This window comes from Mchenga conophoros, linkage group LG5, assembly GCF_057382185.1.
Source record: "Mchenga conophoros isolate Kocher_MC1m ecotype Shallow Benthic linkage group LG5, M_conophoros_male_GT1.1, whole genome shotgun sequence".
Lineage (NCBI taxonomy): Eukaryota > Metazoa > Chordata > Actinopteri > Cichliformes > Cichlidae > Mchenga > Mchenga conophoros.
The window spans coordinates 18,003,040-18,021,022 of NC_140530.1; the positions used below are offsets into that span (position 1 = coordinate 18,003,040).

The 17,983-nt window shown below is 41.9% G+C and overlaps 1 protein-coding gene across 2 annotated transcripts in view; it reads right to left on the minus strand.

Annotated features, from left to right (window-relative positions):
* Positions 1-17,236, minus strand: part of rargb (retinoic acid receptor, gamma b) — a 47,799-nt gene extending 30,563 nt beyond the window's left edge. The window contains exons 1-2 of one of the 2 annotated variants that reach the window (XM_085273813.1): positions 17,149-17,236; positions 16,758-16,890 (exon numbers count right to left, since the gene is read on the minus strand). The gene's annotated coding sequence lies outside the window, so the exon portion shown is untranslated. Of the gene's footprint in view, positions 1-7,789; positions 7,970-16,757; positions 16,891-17,148 lie in introns of those variants that run through there. The other variant, XM_085273812.1, reaches the window with a different exon arrangement.
* Between the last annotated feature and the right edge of the window lie 747 nt (positions 17,237-17,983).

Genomic DNA, 17,983 nt, shown 5'->3' on the forward strand with positions numbered 1-17,983 from the left:
CCAGGATTAACTAACCAGATGCAACACTTACGCAAGCCATGCGTAGGCATGGTACTACAAATGGTTGGAGGACTTTGCCAACAAAACTTCCAATCATCTGTGAAAGGGGACCCTGTCAATACTTGTGCTCTTTTCAGTTGGCAGCATTTGAAATTTTTTATATTAAACAAGAGTTTACAAACCACCCCCAGGTTGTTTTATGGAGATCTGTGTTCCTGCAAAAACGCCTGAACAAAAGGGCAAGTGCAATATTTTCTTTGGTTTGGAAGCCACAAAACCCCATATAACAGCCACCATTTAATTAAAAGGCAAGCGGGTTCAAACTGCACCCACACTGTGTTTTAAACTACTTTTTCTATTATCCTACGCTTCTAACCAGCCTAGCCTCTGTTTTAAAGTCTCCTGAAGAAAAAGAAGAAACAAAATCAAAGTAAACAAAGCTTAATAGCAGCACTAGTGATTGGCTGTATTCAAATCTAAAAACTGAATAACTGCAGTTTTGTGGCTCAGGAGGTAGAGCAGGTCATCCACTAATTGGAAGATTGGTGGTTCAGGTCCTGGATCCTTGAGCAAGATACTGAACCTCGAGTTGCTCATTCACACTCGTGCATGTTAGACAGAAAGCATGTATGAATGTGTGTGTGTGAATGGGTCAATGATACATGTTGCATAAAGTGCTTTGAGTCCTCAAGGTGAGCAGAAAGGTGCTATATAAGAACACAGAGATACAGCAGAAAGCTGTCCACACACTGACTAAACAGTCCCATTTGTCCACAAAAAAAAACCCAAGAGTCATTATTTTAAGAGTTCATTTAGGCAGATAAGTTGTTTTGACAGGTGACAAATGGCCAATATACAGAATCATGCTGACAAAGGGGCATGTTTTTACAATTATCCACCTTAGCATGGAAATAAGCTCGGCTTCCACCATTGCTTTAAAAGAAAATGATTTCTTTGCCAAATTACCAAATGATTTCTTTTTCTCTGTGGCAAGGCGTTTTGTAAAACTGTAAAAACACATTATGCAGGGTGGAGTCGGGCTAACACTGCAGTAGCAGCCTCAGGAAATAGCCTTGGTCTGGTGACAGATCATCAGTCTTTGGCGTATTGACAATTTGGTCACAACTTCAATAAAAGCTCTGTTGGCGCGGAGATAATGTGCCTTAACATTTTCAGTCAGACAGATAAATTAAGACTTTAGTGTCTGAGAAAAGAGTGGTAGCAGAAAATGTTTCTAGCCTAACTCCTCTCTGAATCCTCGCTCAACATTTACTACATCCTCTCCTCTGGCCACAATAGGGACTGGAGGTCTGGTCCCAGCAGAAAGCCACAGTGCCACAGAAATGAAAAAGCACTCACACTAAGAAAGAAAACTAGCATCACTCAGAATCCAAAACTTCTGCTGTGTGCTATTGTGAAACAATACATCAGCATCACACCAGAAAAATAAGCTCCACACAAACCTATGTGCGAAAGCTCGGTGTATCATGCACACGTGTAACATTTATAACATGATTTTTAAATAGGCCAATTACATAAAAGAAAAGAAACTGAAAAAACATCGTTGCCCACATTTATGCTTGTGTGTGCGTTAGTTCCTGTGGTCCTGTTCATATGTGGCGACGGAAAAAAATAAAATGCCGGGACTTTTTTCCCTCCAGGTTCCCGGCTCTTTTTTGTGGCGAGCGTAATTGTCCCTCAGGTTTTTCCACTTCGTACATTCCCTCACATCCATTTCAGTAGTTTCAGCTATCTCCCTCCAGGAATCTGCTGACATTTGTGAGCCCTTATATTTAGACTGTGATTATTATTTTTTATACTGAGATGATGATTTTTATTCTCTCTGATGATGAATGATGTCGTATCTCTATGATGAATTAAAAAATGGAATTCCCAAAAACCTCATATATCAATATGATAGATCAGGCGTTAAAGAGCTAAGGTCGGATCATCAGCCACTCTGAATCCAAGCACAGCTTAGAGTTTGATCCTTTGATTCTTAAATATCAAAGCCTTACTGCTCTTAGAATATCACCGCATTTAGGGTGAGCTGGGTTTCTCCTTGTAAGGATGATCTGGAATACGGTTAGGCAGTTTTTTGTGTGCCAGTGATGCAGTGTGGAAAGATTGACCACAGAGAGGTTGTTTCCAGTCTCTGTGTACTGTTTTGTTGAACGTTGCTCTTCATGCTTTTAACTACATGAGGTAAACACTGCATTTGTATCTGTGGCAAAACCATCACAGAGCTCTTGTGCCGGGGGGGGGGGGGGGGGGGGGGGGGGAATTTGATATTGTCTGAGGTTTGAAAAATTCAGGGAACTTTGCATACATGGAAGTTTACTGAATTAAGGAATATATGACCAGTTTTACAAGGTAAATCTTAAGATTTTGTACTAACAGGCTTGGTCATGTAAACGCGTGTTGCTGTCTGGGTGGAGCACAGAGGTGACACAGAGCTCATGCTTGGAGGAGATCCAGCTACTACAAACTGGAGCCGCACACAATGAATGCTCTGCTCCACATCACCGATGCCCCTATCAGTGTTGCCAACTCCTCAGTAAGGAAAATCGCTATCGGTTGTCCTAAAAGTCGCTAGAAGTCGCTAAATGACGTCATCGCCTCATTTGCATAATTGGTCATGCTAATGTACCTGTAACCTATGTTGTTGGAGAGAGAAATAACATCGTGGAAGAGACAAAGTGAGTAAAAAACGTCCTAAATGCATTTAGAGTTTATTTAGAACTACAAATTAAATTTCTTTTAGCAATTATTGTTTTTTTTAATGTCACAATTCCAACCCTGCTCCTTTACCTGGGCTTGGACCGGCAAAAGTGACCCGAAATAGGCACTCTGGTGGAGTTACATTGTGTGTGTGTTTATAAGTAGTTTTAAACCTTGTGATCCACAAAACAGCATAAGAGTAAAAAGAGTAAAAGAAGAACTGACTGCGTTACAGCACCCGCTGCTTGTTGAGAGTAAAAGCGATACGCGCTTTCACGTCTTTTTTTAGCGACTTTTTTTTAGGAAAAAAGTCGCTAAGGGGTCTGAAAACTCGCTAAATATAACGACAAAGTCGCTAAGTTGGCAACACTGGCCCCTATTGTATTTGATCAAGTGGTGAATAAGCGCTCAGTGTTGGCACATTTGATGTATTACACAACAGCGTTTTCTGTTTATTGATTATGCAAAGTGTGACAATGTTTCAAGCGTTTACAAAACATAGTTTATCTGATATTAAACACATAAACGTTGGAAGTTGGAATTTCTGAGTCCTTGGCTGGAATTTTTAACTGAAACGCCCCTTCAAGTCAGAAATCCAACGCAAAAAGTCGAAGCGGCCCCGTCGACCTCGGCTAAACAATCCAAGATGGTGGCAGCACATGTGAACAGCATCGCGGTGCATTTCTAGTGATGCATGGATGGCTATACTTTGCTTAGCAGCAAAGCAAATCCTGTTTTCCTCGCTTTTACGACTACTGGAACGCGCTCCGCTCCGACATCGAGGCCAACGAAATGCTCTGGTCTGTCGGGCTGAGAAAAAGGTCACTCAAACTTAAAACGGCCGTTTCTTCACTTCAATTTTTTTTTGTTTTGGTTTCATTAAGTTCAAAAGATGGTCTCACTCTACCCAACCATTTAGTCATTCTTTTTTTCAAAGCATCAAGTGTAGTTCAATCCAGGGCGATGTGCGTCAGCTGGAAAATAGGCAGGTATTCAATGGTAAAGTGCTACAGGCTTATTCTTGTGTAGTTCTTTTGTGGATCTGAGCTTTGCTTATCTGCATCTGTCCCCCTCTCTCTTTCTGTAATCTACTCGCCATTGTCACTGTAAGATCAAGCAAACAGTATTCTATGTATTCAGCTTCTTTTGGCGTGCAGACTAAAAATGTGCTTACAGGCTAGAGAGGAATTTCTAATGGAAACAAATGCAGAGAAAGGTTTTGTTGAAAGTGAACCATAGATACAGATGTATCTATGGAGACGGTAAGGAAATAAAGAGCCCAAACTCTGCTGAGTGTGAGCGGACACAAAGGTTGAAAAGTCCCCCGAAAAACAGCCAAATGCAAGGAAAAACATGACTTCAGCGGGGACAATTAGCTGTAAACCATAAACCACAAACTAATCTGGCTTAGTGAGTGCAGTCAGTCAGACATGAGCTATGCTGGACGGGGCGAGTAGAAAATGCATACACTGACACACAAACACCATTACAGAGGAGAAAAAACAGGCACCATCACCCATAAACAGCGTAATTAGATTTTCCAACAAATGACCGTACTATATTTTATGTCAAACTGACATATAAAAATGTCTTTTGAGGAGTACAAATACTGCTTTGCCATAAACCATCAGTGTCTGACAGCCATCTTATAATCTGGCTGTGGGGAACACATATTTTCAATTTATGCACGCAATTATGTCGTTCGCTTCGTCGACACTGTACACTCGAATGTAAATATTAGGTATCAAGATACTATTTCATAGCTATTTTTCAAGTATTGTTACTGATAAATATCCTTCCGAATCTTTGCAACACATCCATCTTATTACAGCAGGGGTGTCAAACATAAGGCCCAAGGGCCAGAATCTGCTCGCCAAAGACTCAAATCCGGTTGGCTGCACACTCGCATTGCATAGGATTAACAACCAAGTTGTGGTGAAATTTAGAAAAGACGTTTGGCTTCAAAGTAAAAGTTGTGCTTTACTGCTGAAATCAACAAGTTCTGGAGTGCAAGATTTTCTAAATGGGGAAACATAGTGTGCGATTGCAATCCTCAGATAGCGCTCATAGGTGCGGCTAGTTTTATGGGTGATTTACAAAAGTTGCACTGTTTTCTAAACACAGGTGCAATTAGCAACAAATTGCAGGTTGCAAATGTTACTAAATCTGATTGCAATCTAGATTTAATCATTCACCTCCCTATATTTATGCCTTGAGAAAGGAACTCCCAGAAATACATATGCAACAGGTCAAACGGTCACGGTTTCTCATTTCCATCACACTCTTTACAGGTTCATGGTGATGACTATGGCAAACTGTTAGCAAACAAAACAAAGAGGAGGAATAGCAAGGTGGTTTTAAGTGCAACAACTTATGCCTCGGCAACTAATTTCACCAATGAGTTGCAGGTTGTTTTTCCCTGCCCACCAGTGGTTGCAAGGTGGTTGCCAACTGATCTCTAGGCCCATGTGAATCGAATTGAATCAAAATAAATCTCAGCAGACAAAACACTGATCCTGTGATGCTACTATGCGAACTTGCCAAAAAATGTGAATTGACTGTAATTCTTAGCTTCACTTTGGTGAACACATTTAAAAGACAAGACGTGGCATGACTTGGAATAACAAGGAGGCAATTCTGTGTTAGCGGCGCTAATTGGGATGATGCTAGTGATAGTAATGTTTCGTAAATGGCACAATGTTGTCATTATGTGAAGGTACCCTGTGGGCTACTGAGGCTCTCCATGTTGGCGCTGGGGTCAGCTCCTGTTGCTTGAGGCTCATCAGCTCAGTCGTGGGTCAGACCTTACTGAGGCGTTCAGTAGGCAGCTTTTCACTTAGTATTAAAGTCAAATGTGAAACACACAAACACACACATACACATCCTCAGTCTGTTTCTCGCTGTTCCACCACAGAGAGGATTAGAAGAGCGTTTAAAGCCATAGCCTGTGCTGAAGAGCAGCCCTGGGCCATGATTAAAAACACTGAGATGCTCTTTAGGCACAGTGAGACACATTGAGCCTTGTTTGGGGGGGAAAGTGCAGCGAAAGCAACAATGAATGTTACAAGTTACGTCCAAATCTCTGAAGCCAATTGGGAACGTTAGAGCGAACCACAGCCAGTGCACTCTCACTAAAATCTCTCTAAATAACTCTGTGGACAATATGTAATTCTGAGGAACAAGAAAACATTTGTGTCCTCCACTCTCAAAAGCAAGTAGCAAGCTCTCGCTTCTTTGTTCTGGAAGTTCCAAGTTTCCATTTATATGTAGTAACCAAGAGAGCAACCCATATAAAATGAAACTCAGCTGACATGGATAAGAAAAAAAAAAGATGGAAGCTGTGTAAGGGAGACGAAATAAAGGAGAAAGAAGTCAGTGAGACAGAGGGAATAAAGGAGAGAAAGAGAGAGGAGCCAGACATCCTTCTCAGCCTGAGGGGCTGTCAGTCTTGTACAGAACAATGATGAGATTGCAATGCAGTTAAACGCGTTTTATCTAACACACCCAAACACATGCACAGGCAAGCAAACAAATATCGTCTCTAGCAGCTTTTAAAACAATTAAACAAACAAGGCCTAACCAACTGCAGATGGATCATAAATATTAAACCTCAAATGCTGAAGAGAGCCAACCTGGAGTTAGCGGCGCTCAATAGCCGGCACTCTACAGAGATCTGCCAAGAGAGAAAATGAACAACTGATGAAAAGAAAGGTGAAGAGAAGAGAAGCCATATTCAGTGAGTCTCTCAACCGTTCTCCACCTTGTGATCGCTCTAATATAATATGCATCATTTTACACCCAGTTGTTTATGTCCTATTTGTAGACTCCTGCACTTTTCCTCCGGACATGCTGATGAACATTCCTCCCGACATTAAGGAAAATGAATCTGGAATAGATTTGTCGAGAGTTTGCTAGAGGAGCTCATGGTGAGGCCTCGCATTGCACGGTGCGAGCACTCCCCTCAGTGTAGTGTTAGGAGACAGATGCAGGAAAGCTCAGCTCAGCTGGGAAGAGGCACTCAGCATGCAAATAACATCTTAATCACGATCATCAATCAAGCAATGCATCTGTATTTATATAGCACATGTCGCACAAAGGATGCTATTTGGAATGATTCAGAGTGCACAAAAAGAGCTTGTGTTTCAATATGTGGCCATCACTAAGCTTATTCACACATACATGCACACTTTCTCTCTCTCACACACACAGATAATGCAAAGCAGGAGTGGTGATCAGACGCACACCAGACTGTCTTGTGATATCCGGAGTAACTGATTTCAGTGTTTCCATCCAACTAATATAATTGTGGGGATGGGAACCTGTTTATATAACCTTCAGCAGGGGATGAGTGGCTGTGTGTGTGTACACACTCAGGTAGTCTAGACCTCCTCGGCCATTTGTGATGTTGATGGAATGATCCGTCAACTCTGACAGTCAGGCTGTCGGCTGTAGGGGCCTGCAGGGTGTAGAAGCCACTTCTTCTGTTGCTGGAAGTGCGTCTGATAGTTAGGAAGCTTGTGTAATACCCCCATATCTGATGTATGCAGCACGTAATGCGCTGTATGGGAACTGTGCCATCCTTGAAAATTCTGGGGGAATTTCAACATCCATTTCAGCTGATTTCCTTTCCAAGATCGTGATTTCAACAACCGTGAATCAGAGTTTGGGAAGTCAGGAATTAACCGCAGAGCTGTACACTCATCCGAGAGCAAAAGAAATGAGGACGGACGCACACGGACACAAAGATTTACAGAAGTATTCATCATCTGAAACGGAGAGCACGCGCAAGTGCCGATCAGCTTTCATTCGCTTCCCGAGCTGTTTCTGTTGTTCTTTCTCCTTCTCTCAAAAGCTCTGTTCTCAATTAAAGCTGTCCTCGGGAAACTCAATCTCCCCACTCATGCTGCCCCAGAAACACACACACACTGAGAAAAAGAGGGAGAGAGACAAGAGAAACACGAACACATCTCACTCATGCTCTGACATGTCCTCTGTCTGTCTTCTTTCTCTTGCAAACCGCCAACTTGAATTAACTTATAAGGAAAGTAAGACTGAAAAGCAAACTTACCAGACCGGGGAGAGGGGGGTCAGAGAAGGAAACACCACACAGAAGAGTGGTTTGTAAGTCAGTGGAGAAATGAGCCGAGGTGTAGTTGTTGAGTTTGTCAGAAGTCGCTCTCGCAGCAACGTTTGAGCTCAGCCTGTTGCATTCCTCCTACCTCTCCTTTTCCCGTCTCTCTCGCTCTTTCTCTTTCACCAACATACACCCTCTCTCTCGCTCTCTCTCCTCCTGAAATCATTGTGTACTTTGATTCACAAACCCTGCCTCTGTCACGTGATCCAACACTTCAAATATACAGCACATTTTTTACCAGCCACAGAATGCCCGAAGGCAGGGAAAACAGGGTCTAAAAATCTTAGGTTTCAACTTGCTGAACCCCCACCACCCCCACCAACACCACCGCCACCTCTTACCCCCACCCCTCTCTTTCTTTGTCTCAAAGTCTGTGTCTCTCTCTTTACCTTCACTCCATCTACTGCATACTGTCAGTCAACACTCTTTTTGTTAGACTTCAACTGTGTGGCCGTTTGTTTTGAATTTCTAAATTTGTTCATCCTTTCCTCGCCATCCAAAGATAGACCTAAACCAACACACGTACGTGCGAGAGAGCGGCGTGTATGTGTACGTACAGCCGCCCTTGTGAAACAGTGACTAACTCACAGACATACACAAACACACACACGCCGCAGAGGGCTGCACACCTTTGGGGATATCGGTGTCAGTTTTTGGCATTTGCTCCATGTTTACAATGCCTTGACTTTGGGACTCCGGCCGGCCAATGTGGGAGTCCGGGGGCCTCGAGCCAATCGAGGGCTACTCAGTGGGTTATTGTGACTAAATGTTCCTGATGGGATAGAAATAAACCCTAGCATCCCTGTGACTCAGGGTGATGGGAACAATAGTTTAAAACCGTCAAATGCGATACTAGTAGTGCCAATTCTCAGATTTCCATTCAACATGTCCATTTAAAGTAAAAAGAATGTAACTGATTGCAATTGAGTAATAATACAGATAAACTGTGTACAAGTATGGAAATCAAACCTCAACGCACTAATGAAAATTGCAATTGTGCATTTAAAGTGGTGCAAATGTGCAAAATTTGCAAAATTTACCAAGTGTCACGGGAACCCTGGCATACACATCAGTTTTCATTAAATCTCAAAAATGCAAATGCTGTGAGCTGTTTTCCATCTTGCCTAGCTTGAGAAATACAAAGGGCCATTCTCTTAGCAGTTACCACACCTTTAACTCAGTTGAAGTGGAGTCTTTTCCTCCTACAGGATTTTCCTAAGCAAATAAGCCCTGTCGTTTTCGGGTAAGGAAACGTTTAACAGAGATACATTTGATCCATGATGAGATCAAACCTGGCCAGACGGGCCTTGAGGGACAGAGCTAACTGCCTCTCCATGTCAGAGATAAAACTGTCTGCTACCGTCTGCCTGACTGGCCTCAGCGGTGAGCTGGCTCATTACAAGCCCGTCCACAACAGCAACAGCGAGCAGCGCGGCGCAGGTCGACTTCCAGCACAGGAGCTTTACCCTCAGGTTGACTGACCAATTTTAATCAGCCAAGTATTTAAGAAAATTGATTAAACACGAGTAATTCAGTGCCATGCTAAATATCTCTGAATAAGTGTACCTAAGTTTTTACACTTATTATCTATAATATCAGACTAACATAACTCTTTTTTTCATAAAAAATAAATAACTATAAAATTAAATAGTTCCTCCACACTCTGTCTCTGTAGGCGATTATATTTTCCAGTATAAAGGCCAACATGAGAATGACAAACAGTAAAGAACAGTACAATGAAAAGAAATCTAATCGCAGTCCATGTTACTTTAATTTAGTTAATAACCTAAATTTATTTGTAGTCAGACTCTCACTTTTGGTTTATGAAATATTAACATTAATGTAAAACGTGAGAGGAAAAAAGTTGACTTTTTGTTTGAGTACAGAGCAGGTTCAGTTTGGTCAATTACCTGATACCTGTGTGTGTGTCTGCACTGATCGGTTGCCATTAAATAGGTGTGGTTAGATGGAGATCAAGGGTGTCGGTTTTGATTTGTGTGTTTAATCTTTCATCTGCGTTTCCTCCTGGAAGCGTTTGGAAGTCTGGAAAAGACTTTGATGCTAAACAAGTTATATTTCAGTTCAGAATGAAGTGCTTCTATCGCCATGCAGAACTTTATGAACAGTGCGTGTGTCGGTGACTCCCCACCTAACCGGGGACGGCTAAAGAAACATGTTTTGGATTAGTCAGTACATCACGAGCTCTTTTCATACATGATATGAAAACAACAGACCTAAGCCACGGTGAAAAATGAACAACGGAATATGTAAAGAGATCTGTAAAGATATGTTTTGTGTGTTTAAACAGTAGAATGAATGAAATACCTGGAATGGATTTTCTGGGATTTAATGAACAAATAGAGGACGTTTTTTTCGCATGTTGCTGGCCACTCGGTCACACCAACACTTTTATTTTGAACTTAATGTAAAAAACAATAGAAGAGTGTCACACAGATTTTTATGGAACTATTATTATTTTGTTTTTTGGGCATTCATTGAACAAGAGGAGACAGGAAAGTGGAGAGGCAGCAAGGGAAACGGTCCAGGGTGGAATCAATGCATACAGGCTGCCTTCTCCACTAAGTGAGCTGCAGCACCGTATTTATTGAATTTGTGACTATAACGCCAAAAGGTAACAATCTACACGTTTAAAAATAGTCATTTACTGTATTAACTATTATACTTTGTGCCTTTTTTTAAAAAAAATTACTTGAGAAAGAAACAACCTGGAACGGTTAAAATCCAAACTCCAGGTTCACTCCTTTAACTATCAAGTTTCCCGAAACGCTTCCCAGCAACGGTGTCAGTGAGAAGAGGTGAAAGGTTAGTGCTGTTTGTGTTTCTGTGTCAGTGAAATGCACAAAGACGAGGTGAGTGTACAACATCTGAGTGTGGAAGGCACATTTGTGTATTTATGAATTTCAAGCACTTGCACAGAGCATCCTTTCTTGCACATGTATCCACGTGCTGATGCGTACTCACACCAGTGGAGACGGTTAAAGACACATTTTCATTTTCACTTTTGTTCCAGTGCGAGTGGCACTGTTAAAGCAGACTGACTGAGTAAGGGGATTAGAAATGTGAGAAGGGTTTCCTCTGAGGCCTGCAGGTAAAAGTTTTGGGGAAGTTCAGCCTGTGATAAAGAAGGCCTAAAGATGTAAAGCAGAGAAGAGAGAACAAAGAAATGGCCAAAACTGAAAAGGAAAAATGAGGGGAGCTTATAACTTTTTGCAGAGCTGGAAATGGGGCCCTTTTTGGCAGCAGGCAGTGGAGAAACCACAGAATGGTGCGACTCTGGAGTTGAGGGGTGGAAGAAGCAGGAGGGGGGGAGGCAAAGGACAAGGAAGCAGAGGAGAGCGGTGAAGGAGGGGAAAAGAAGAAAAGAAAGGGATAAGGAGGGAAAGGGGAGGGGGGGTTGCAGACGACAGGTTTTAATCAGCAACAGGCTGTTGGTAATGAGATCACTATCCCACTGTGCTCAGATTGATGTCATGTGAAGCACTGTGGCGCAGGGCGAAGCATGCAGAGGATGACAGGCACGCATGACAAGCTCACTCGCTTTCCCCGGGCACACAAACACACACGCACGTATGGAGAATGTCAGAAGACGGCGCAACGCTCGCACCAGCGCTGGCAAGTGCCCACAAACTAATAAACAAGGGCGCAACGGCTCACGCAGAAAATATGCACGCACAACACACAAAGAACCTTTAATACGCCACAACAGCCTGCTGTTAATTTTCTTCAAGCGAGTAAAAGAGCTGACACAAATATAATCACACCCACACATACACTATAAACACATTTCGGATCCCAAGGCTCCTTTATGTCTTTTCTGTCTCTCAAACTGCTAAACATGCCTACACACAAAGAACATACTGTACCAGCGGTGAGGGTTGGCTAGACTAGCAGGCAAAAAAGAAAAAAAAGGAAAAAAAGGAAAGGAAAAAAAAAGAGGGAGCATAGGAGGAGAGAAAGCAAGGGCTGCTGGGGGAGAAAAGGTGAAAGGAGTGACATTCTGGGTAGCAGCTGTCAATTCGGCGGACACGAAGTTCAACAACAACGCGAGAAACGAAGGCGCTCTCTCTCGTTCGAACGGAGTCGAGACAGAAATATTCAAATAATATGGTCAAAATTTCATTTTGAACGAGCAAACGTGCATTTTTGATCTTGTTTGCAACAATTTGTGTTAGCGGATAAGCTAAGAGAGAAAAGAAGACGAGGGGGAAAAAAGCGGGGTGTACATGTGCATCCAATAGTTTTTCCTATATAAATGTTCCCCGAAAATTCAACCATGATGTCATCATGAACCTGTTGTGAACCCAACTCTGTCAACTACCATTACCGTCTCATTCCCTCTCCGTTCCCACTTTCCAGCACGGCCTCTCCATCTCCTTCCACTCTGTCCCCATCTTGTTCTTGGACTTCTTTATCTTTCACCATGCAGTGTTGTCTGGCTGCATTTTTTCTTTTCTACTCATGCTGCATATGCTGCTACACCCAACCCCCCTCCCCCCCCCAATCCACTTTTACTCCCTCTCTGAACCCAACCCCCAAATACACCAACACACACAGATACTGCTCACAGACATTTGGAGAGTCTCTGGTATAACAAGGACAGTTTTAATCAGAACAAGCTGGCATATTTTGGCCAAGACCTGCACTTATGGTAATTCAATCAGAAAGAAAGGAGAAGGAGGGAGAGAGAAAAAGTGAACAGGGGCACACAGAGGGTAGTGGAGTGTGAGACAGGGAAATAAGAAAAACAGAGGGAGGAAAAAGGAGACAGTGGGCGGATGGGAGGGTGAGGTAGGGATTGAGTGGTTTGAAGAAGTTTGAGCCACATGTGGAAGTGATTGTCTAATTACAGCAGATATGTATAAGTGTTACTGCCTGCAGGACAAATGCTGATTGGAGGGTGCAGCACCGTGAAAATGAGATGATTGGACGAGGAAGAAATTAAGATGGATAATTGGTGGAGGAGGGGGCAAGAGGAGGAGAACCACACTGGGAGAAGTGCTAGGGTGGCTCCTGCAATATTCTCTGTCCGAGTCTGAATAGAAATCAAATTTTTTTCTTCCAGTTCAGGTGGTGTCAACATAGCAGCTCCCTGAGGAGTGCTGAAGGCAAAAAGCTTCAGCCTGTAGATGGTACTAAAATGAGACAGTACACAGAAACTGAACATACACCTATGCACACCATCAGGCATAACATTAAAACCACTGACAGGCAGGTGATGTAAATAACACTAATCACTTGGTTACAATGTAACATTCTGCTGGGAAATCTTTGGTTATGGTATTTATGTAGGTGGGACATGTAACCCCATTTTAATCACAGTCAGTATAGACCATGGAAGTATGTTCTCAGATCACAGGAGCCTACCACAACAGGTACACACCCCCCCGCTACAGAGCTCTGGGATGGCTTGAGGTACATGACAGAGGCCGTGGTGCTAACCCAGCCTCCATACTCCACAGGTCCCAATTCAACCAACGTCTGTGGGACTGAAACCAGCCAAATCCATGGAGGCTCCACGCAGGACAGCAGAGGACTCTGCCAATATCTGAGACACCACAGGAGACCCCCAGAGGTCCTTGTGCCCTAAAGAGTAAGTATTTTGAAGACACTAGGAGGACCTACACAATATAAAACATGGTTTTAATGTGGCTGACTAATGCACAATGCAAGACAATTTGTTTCAGGTGGAAAAGGCTTTATGGATTGCTTAGCTACAGCAAGACATTATACCGGAGGTAACTGGATTATGTTTTCCCCTGGTTTCAAGTGTTTTGCTAAGATTTTTTACCACAAAGACAAATTAAATTAAAATTAAATTGCGACAAGTTCAACGATACATCATGTGAAAAAGAAAGTGTTCACAGGACTCTGTGCTTCTGTCAAAAAATTACGTACACCCTTACTACTTCCATATGGATGACAAAGGTAAATAGCAACTAAGTGCTGATAATCAGATGGCTTGATTGATTAATTGATCCAGATCCATAGGAGGTTTGACCAAAATATATCTATAAAAAAATCTGTAAATCAGGTCTTTGTTAACACAATGCCACAATCTTCCTAGGAACAGACGTCCCAGCAAATTTACCCCAAGCTCTGATTGCACAGAGAATCATCAGAATTCCAAGGAGCCACATCTATGGTGTGTTTAGAAGAACTACCGAGGACCAGGACGTCTGCATCTAAACAAACGACAACTTCTAAAAGAACGGTCCTCGTCTACTCATATATGTGAGGAAATCTTTTTACCCTGCACAAAATCATATCAGTTTGCACACAAAAATCACCATCAGATTACGAAACATGCGCTCCGGCCTATTTTGTTCTAACCACCCAGCATATGTTAGTGAACCACAGTCATTCTGAACCTAGAGGCTTGTGCGGTCTGTATGCAATCTGCTACACCCCTATTTCTTTATATAAGTAAACATGCCTATCTTATAAGAGACAAGAGAAAGTCCAACTGAAGAAACCTAAACGATTCTGTCCAAAGAGGAACCCAAAACATACACACGGCTTCCTTAAATGTTTCCACCGGAGTGAAGAAAGTTTAGTAAACAAACAAGTAAACAATAACCCCCAAAAAACAACAAGCGAGACTCCAGCTGGAATAATGAAGTTTCGGAATATTGATTTCCCCTGAGATACTCGCTGTGGCTCAGGTAAAACCCCCATAAATAAATAAAAAAAGTTTGAATATCAAAGATTATATGAAAAACGACTACAAGAGAATGTAAGAAACAAGTGGAGGGCAAGGATCATGTGATCTGTCAGATGAGAAAACAAATAACACAAAATGTACACGGACCACCCCCCAAACATCCGGATTCTTCAGCATCCATGAGGTTAGGACTAAGAAATTAGGCCGGTATGTGATGACATCCACCAATGATAAAAGTCATTTGTAATGAAATATAACATATTTTGAAATAAGGTAGATAAAGAATACTGAAATTCAACTATTTAGTAGTTAGTTTGCTTTGCATGCAATTTATTTATTTATTTTTTCATATAATTGTAATTCTGATCATTTTGTGGCTCATTGCATTCTGGAAAACTATAACTAATGATAAAAGGGCAATAATAACAACAACAATAATAATAATAATACTTGTTTTTATTATTATTATTATTATCAGTAGTAGTAGTAGTAGTGGTAGCAGTAGCAGCCAGCCAGGCCTTCAATATTTCAGGTAAACAAATTCAGGTATGAAAATATTGACAAACAACTGATTGGTGTGTGAAACGTTTGTACGCACCACTTTTTGAGCAGCATCAAACTTACAACACAATGGTTGAAAAACAGAATCAAGGTGTTGCAATGGCTCAGTCAAAGTCCAGACCTCAACCTGACTGAAATACTGTGTCGGGAGCTTAGGAGAGCTGTGCATAAACAAATGAACCCAGGCAACGCTGTGAAGAGGAGAGGGTCTCCTGATTAAGCCGTACAGATAACGATTACTTCAAGTTATTGCTGCTGACTGTGGTTCTACGAGCTACTGAATCATGGGGTGTACTCAGTTTTTCACAGGACTACACAGAGTCATGTGAAAAACTTTCTTTTTCACATGACTGCAAGTTTCTTGCACAGCCTGTGACAGTTCACTTCAACACATGATGAACAAATGGGAGCTCCAGTACCAGGGTTGAAAGGTACATATTCTTCTGTTAAATATTCCTCAGACCTTCTGTGATAACACTGCCTGCTTACCATTTACACCTTGTCGCTGTCTAAATTATACTGGAGCATGCAATGATCAGTGGCTGACTGTTGTAAACATATATGGATATATGGATCTGACACAGCAACGTAGGATTTCCATTCACTGGAAACTGGATGCTGTAAAAATCTACAGCCGCGGGTCTCATGCTCACATTTTTTTCATAGAGTTTGTGATAAAAGTATAAGTAAATGCTCCACTAGTCTGCAAAGTAATTAACCAATATTACCCTAAAGGTTAAATGAGTTCAGAAGATTCCTTTAGTTTCTTTTTTGGTCTTTTTTTTTGGCCTTATCAGCAGCAGCAGCAGCAGCAATCAACTTTCTTCGCTGTGTACTGAAACAAAGGTAAATGCATTAAACTGCTTGGATACAGTGGCATTGGATGTCCCCCTCAGGATAATTTGGCACCTCTTCACAAGAAGCCGCTTGTCAACAGATCTCCGCAGATCTTGGCTGCCTACTGCCGTGCCTGTCTGCCTGTCACAAAATGTATCCCCTCTGGAGGGTAAACAGGGGCAAGTATCACACATAGACTGTTACTGCTGTCATAATATTAAACTTTGTTTTCCAGGTACTGTTTATTAGTTACCCTGGATGCTGCTTAGAGTGTCCTAAGGACCTATATGGGCCCAAATGAAGCTAACGATCATTCTTCCAGTGTACCGCTGCTCTTTATCGGCATGTTTACTCTCTTTTATTAGCTGTTCCCGAAATTCCTCTCAAATTTTCCACCAGTTGTAGCTAAATATATTTCAGTTTAAATTAAACCACTTCACTGCACAGCACAACCTGATATACAAAACGAGTTTACGTAACTGTTTTTTATTGGCTGATTTAAACTGCCAGACACTTCTTCTTCTGCTGTGCACGTCGGCTACATGAACTGCACTGCCTTCAAACTCTGCCCTTCTTCTGTCCTCAATTTGATATTGACACTTCAGATTAGTAAAGTCTGAACCTGAGAAAACCACTTATTACATCACAAAAAAAATATTATTTTATTTACAATCCATCACACTGTTAATGTTAGCACTGTTGTTTGAAGGTAAAGTTGTTATATACTGCAGTTATTACTTCACTTTCTTCTGAATGGCTTTGTTTACGTTACAAAAAGTATTTCGAAACTCTTTAATTTACAGTGAGTACCTTTAAACTCACCTCTCATCCCCTGCAGGGGAAACAAATCTCCATCACTGATGGCTCTCTTCACTGTGATAGCCATCAAAAAGGAAACTGCTGCAGGACATTTTGGGCCTTAACATGAAAGTCACTGCCACTCACTGCACTTCATCTACAAAGGGAAAGAAAGAGACACAGTGTAAATTTGGATGCATATACTTTGCCTTTAGTTTGTTAGGCTTTATTTGTTCTATCTGTATTGTGCCCGAGAGGCGGGTGGAGGATGATTTTGTTACATAAATAGAGGCATTGATGTCATTTGAAAGGTTTTTCACAGTCCTGTGAAATAATAAGCACATATTTACTGCTTCCATAGGAATTAAGACGTTAAGTAGCAGCTAGATGCTGCTAATCAAATTGCCTTGATTACCTGATCATCATCAGCAAGCATGGGCACCTCTATGAAAGCTGACATTTTGGCAGCTTGTTGGTCTGGAACAGCTGCGTGTTAACATAATGCCACAGTTTTACCGAGAGTGGACGTCCTGGCAAATTCACCCCAAGGTCAGACCCTGTAATGCTCAGAGAAACTGCAAAAACAAACCCAAGAGCTAAATCTCAGACTCTACAGGCCTCAATTATCATCACAAATGTTAAAGTTCATCACAGTACAATTAGAAAAAGACTGGACAAGTTGTTTGAAAGGGATGCAAAGAGAGAGCCTCTTATTAAGTTGAAGAAATCACAAGACTTGTGGAACATTGTCTTCTGGACAGATGAGAGCAAAGGGAAGATGGCTGGCTGTATAGCACAGCACCGTGATTGGATTACATCATGCACTGCACATCAGCACAAACACCTCATAGCAACAGTCAAGCACGGTGGTGGGGGGTTGATGATTTGAGCCTTTACTGCAGACACAGGCAACTTGCAGTCACTGAGTCGCCATGAACTGTATCTCAAAGTATTACAGAGTCAACTGTGAGGTCATCTGTAAAAAAAGCTGAAGCTTGGCCAGAACGCAGCCATTACAAAGGAAAATGATCCCAAGAACAGCAGCAAATCTACAACAGAATGGCTGAAAAAGAAAAGACAAACCGTTGCCAGACATCAGGATGATGAATTCTGTGGTGGTACCTTAAGAGAGCTGTGCAGAAACAAATTTTAGAAAACCTCAATGAAATGAAGCAATGCTGCAAAGACTCTGGGCCAAAATGTCTCCACAATGATGTGAGAGACTGAAAATGATCACTTCAAATTATCGC